This window comes from Caloenas nicobarica, chromosome Z, assembly GCF_036013445.1.
Source record: "Caloenas nicobarica isolate bCalNic1 chromosome Z, bCalNic1.hap1, whole genome shotgun sequence".
In the NCBI taxonomy this organism is placed as follows: Eukaryota; Metazoa; Chordata; class Aves; order Columbiformes; family Columbidae; genus Caloenas; species Caloenas nicobarica.
The window spans coordinates 53,182,918-53,188,321 of NC_088284.1; positions in this window are offsets into that span (position 1 = coordinate 53,182,918).

Genomic DNA, 5,404 nt, shown 5'->3' on the forward strand with positions numbered 1-5,404 from the left:
TGTGTCTCTGAGCGTTCATATCTGAAGTCTGTACTTCATTCTGTTTTCCACAAAACATACACACAGGGGGTTTTGTTAGTTTTTTAATAAAGCCAACTTGTATTTCTGGAAAAATCAGGCAAGACTTTTCTTCATTTGTGAAAGGGAAGCAGTACCCTTCAGGCTAATTACAGACACAGTAAAAGAAAGAGCTCTTAGTTTACATGGATTATACTGCCCAGTTAGGCTCATTGTGACAAAAGGGTGGTTGGTAGCTAGGGGAACAGAGGAGAGAGAATAACAAAAGGAAAGATGATGAAATCATTAAGTTCTGCAAGACTCCAAAGACAAATTATCTATTTTCCAGAGATATCCAAGGCCCAGATGTGAGTAAAGCAATGAACAAAATGAACACAGAGAGAGGATCTGCACACAGTTACCCAGAATTACAGAGCCCCAGAAGTTTTGAGAAGACAGTCCCTGCTGTTGAGGCTTTGTGTCATCATGGACAACACACACAAACCTCATGCATTGCTACTGAAAACACTTTCAGGTTTTGTTCCTAGCTTTCTGCAAATAGAGATGTGGTTTCAGAAAAAGAAAACAAAACACTTAAACCAAGCATGTGATCTGATGCCACTGAACTGATTTTAACACTTTGTGGAGAGAGATGACAGGTTTCCCACTGAGATCTGCCTGGGGCAGGAGGAGGCGTTTGCTCTCAACCGATGCAATTATTTGCATCATGGTTTTGCAGGATCCTCTTCATCAGGATCTGAGCAGGTTTCTGGAGGCAGCTTTTGCTATTCTGGCCGCTACAACTGATGAAGGGAGTTTGGTGTCGCAGCTTGCAGAGGGTGTTGGCCAGGGCAGCTACGTACTCACACATCAATAAATGGAGCTTGGCCTAAGCGTTCTTGTCAGCTGCTGAGCAGATCACCCCGTGAATATTTTATCACTTTTGAAGAGATAACACACCTGCTCAATCACCCGGTCAGCTCTGCTCAGGCTAAGTGTGCGAGGCCAGCCAAATCTCAGCCCAGGGCATGACCATTCACGATGTCTCATTGATTCAGCGTTACACCCGAATGCGCTGTCAGCACATGCCCAGGACAGAAATAAATCACCTTCTCCCCACACCCAGCCGCTGCAGCACCAGCCTCGAGATCACGTGCTGCCGAAAGCACAACTGGGAGAGACCGGCGTGCCCAGCGCTTACGCACCTGGTGATGCACCATCTGGGTTTTGCCCTTATTATTGCCTGGTTTCCTGTTTTGTTCCTGCACGGTCAATTTTCTCCCTCTTTTAACAACCCGGTGTGATTTATTATTCCAGCACAGGAAGAGAAAAAGGAGACTGCTCAAATGAAAAGCAAGCAGAGAGGGTACATGGAACGGAAAGGGCCATGCAGGCAAATGTAGAGCTGAAATTTAAACTCAGTAGAAGGAAAAGAGCAGGGATGTTTACCTTTCAGCTCTGTTGAAGCTACACTGGGAGAAAACAAAGCAGAGGAGGAGGCCAGCCCTCTCTCTCTCAGACGTACACGCACAGCTGCTTCATCAGCTGCACAGCCTCTGGCAGGCGGCCTCGCTGCTCTCGTGTTTTTTCCTCTCCCACTCCTCAGCTGTCTGTCAGTTCAGATTAAAAACCTCTTGCTTTTTGGTTTACAGAGCACCTAACAAAAGGGGACTATAAAGTTTGTTCAAATACCTGGAAATACTGCAACCACTTCATAATAATCCCGGTGACAAGAAGTTTGCTTTTGAAATGCTCTATTATGTTGCAAGAGAAATGTGATCAGATCTCATAAAAGCACTGAATCAGAAAACACAGATCCTCTCCAATTCTTCCTGTGACTAGTGAGTAACTAATAGCAGAACAGCAGCAGTATTTATTCTTAACCTTTGCACAAGGCATAGTAGTTTCTATATAAAAACAGAAATTTCTTTCAACTACAGGATAGTATTATCATAAATATCCAAAAGCCAATGCAATTTCACATCACAACTGATGTTTTCAGTATATATTTCCTACGCCAAAAAATCCTCTACTGTCAGCCAGTGCTTCATGCTTGAATGAGGAAAGCAAACTGCAATCCTAGTGAACACTGCTGAGCAGAAGGAATGTTAAGAGGGCTATTGAGAAGAACTGGCATTCACAATTCTTACATTGCTGTGCTGTTGTGGTAAAAGCTTGTGGTATGCGCTTGGCCATATGCGTATCTTGCAAAACTGGGCACCTGTACATGCAGCAATGAACTGTTCAGAGAGCTCTGTGGGCAACCCTATCTAGGTTTTTTTCTGTGACTTGTTACCAGCCTCATAAACTGATATATTACAGAGATACCATTTAGATATGTACTTCCTTTCTAAGTGGGAAAAACCACCTGTGAGTCAGCAGCTCTGAAGCCACAATTATTTCATTTGGCTTTTGGATTTTAAGCAAAAGCAAGTGTGTTCCAAGACGTGCTACAGCCTCAAGCAGTTCTCAACATCCTGTTTCAGCACCAGCTTCCCAGACACCCTAGGCTGGTTTCTGTCTAACAGCCCAGCATTTATTTTAATCAGTTCTATGTCACCGCATTCATGCTGTGCAGGAAGATTTCATTAGTAATTAATCAACTTCATCATTAAAATCAGAATTTAGGATATTTTTCCCTAGCAGACACATGAAGTAATAGCTGTAATAGCTTCAGAGGACCCTTGGTAGCACCCCAGGAGAGCACACCTAAGCCATGCTCACCCTGGAGGAACACACATTAACATAGGCAAAGAACTTTGAAATACAAAGTTAATTCCAAATGAATGTCCAAAGTGGGTCGGATGTCACTGAGCATATGCACAACCCTCACCAGGCTGGAAAATCACCTCCTCCTTGCTCAGATCTCAGCCCAACCAACCTTGCCTTGCAAAGTCAGTCTTGCCCAGAACCATCTTCTGAAGGTGGCTGGGGAGTGGAACAGCTCATTCTCTGACTTTGCTCCATCTTTGACCCCTTCTTCCCAAACCAGAAGGGCTGCAGAAGGTAAGGTAGCAGGTATTGGAGCTGCAGCACTACACCTGACAACACACACTGGTATTTCTAAAACGTGTTTCCCAGGATCATGTTATGGGAAAATGCTATTAGATTTCACTCGGGAGCAGGTTTTGGATCTTGTGGAGGTGATGAGAACTGTAAGTGAATATAACAAGGAAGAAGCATTTTAAAAAGAACCCAGTATATATTTTATAAATGCTTGCTTTCATGTTTTCTTTACCCCTTTACTCACAAAGGTTGGCAGTAGCTCTTCAACAGACACTAGCATAACGGAAACAAAAACTGCTGCAGAAGTCAAATTTTAAGAATACCAGAAAATAAATCCTCATACACCTTAGCATGTAAAAAAGAAATAAAGCATAGTCATGTTCCCTGTGAACGCTAAGGAAGGTGGCTTCATCTGAGGCCTCTAATATAGTTACTCAGTCCATGGATCAGGTCTGCACCATGTGGCCAAGTGTCCTCCACCCCAAAGTGAAGTTTTAAATTGGGCTCCTTTTCTGTTTTCAGATTAGCCTTACTGAATGTCATCTGGGTTTGGTTTTGTGAATTGAATTTTTTTTGAATGAAATTTTGTGTCTGATGATATCCTTTCTTCCAAATGCTTTGGGTTCCCCTGCACTTGCCCAAAATTTTACTAATGATTTGATAAAGCCCTGATTACAGAATGACAAAAACCATCTCCATTAGCAACCCATCTTAAACAATCCTCCCTTCAAAACACTATATTAGTTAAGCCTTAGCATTTCCTGCTATGACTTCCCAACAAGAGAGAAGGGTATTGGGACAGACTGCAATCAAAAATGAGCTCTCAATCTGTCATATATACCTTCATAAACCGCAAAGAGAACTAGAAAGCAGAAGCATCAACATACATTATCACAGCCATCAGGGTATGCTCAATTCCTTGGTTAACAGCCAGAAACTACAGTTAATCTCTGATATGTAAAAACTGATTAATTGGTTTAAGCTTAAGAGATACATGGCAGGACTTTTTATTTCATAAAGGAGATTAATTAAAGAGTAAATACTGCATAACTGATGTTCGGAAGCTAGTTTTTGTTGTCTTGGTTTTTTGAGGTGGATATTCCCACTTTGCTATACCTCCAGTTGTCTCAGAATTATGTGTTTGCTGGGTGCCCTTATGCAGACCACTAGTTAATCTTTCACTACAGTAAAACTTCACTGATGCAACTCATCATGTTTGCTTTCCTGTAATGTTTCAACAGAGTAGGATGACAAATATTTTGTCACTGTAGCCCTTCAAAATATTTTGAAAATTACTTTCCTGCACGGATTGTGTAGGGGGATAATAAGCTTATTTATTCCAGCGTTAATGTTGAGAAATTGATTCAACATTAGCAAAGATGAAAAACAACACACATTAAAAACCAAACACACAAAATTCCATTCTACTTAGCAGTCACAGATAGGGTGAGAAAATGACTTCTTAAAGGGAAAAGAAAGTTTCCTACATGACAGTTAAATTCATTTCCCACTGGAGTTTAAAAAGGAAGCACTTCACGTGTAAGTGGAATAATTTCATTTCATGGTTTTCCTTGCCGCAAGAGTACTTGCCTTTAGAAACTCTTGACAACTATTGATAAATACAGTTATTCACCAGGCAGGTCGAAGAAACAGTTATTCTTACGAGACCTTTAGGACAAGCACAGCCCATTTAAGCAGCACTAGCACACACAAACCAAATGCAAAACATTTTTTCTTCCCAAGTTTAAATAAATTACTCATTTTCACAATGAAAGCAAGCAATGACTGCAGAGTGTTATCACTGTACAGAACTGCCATCTACTATGCATATAACATAGTGCCCAAATCACATATTTAGATATGCATAAGGCCCCATTAATAAAACCAGTAGCTGTAATTCAGACAGGGCCTAAACAGGACAGTATAGATCGGATGTTTACTGAAAATACATGTGCACTAGTATCTTTAAAAATAATACATCTTGTAATAAATGCAACATCAGCTATGAGCAGGAATATAAAACCAAAGAACGCTTGAAAAAAAATACTGGAATGCAGTCATGAAGAGCTTTAATTACCCACAGCTTTTCTGAGAATTACTCAGCAGCTTTTTGTGCGCAAACGCATAACATGCATTTGCTGTATCTTCACAAAGGAACAACTTCAGAGATGACACCTTCCTCAACAGGACATTTACCATTATGGACTAATTTGATACTTACTAATAGTACTTCTAAAGTAAAGAAGAAACAGCTCTACCGAAGATAGGGCCACTACAGTAGAATCATAAAACCAGATTTAATATAATTCTTGAAGTGTAACAGGTTTTAAATTTCTACTGGTGTGCCCAGCTGCCACTTGCACAAAATTTTAATGTTTACAGCGTCATGTAAGGCAATCCA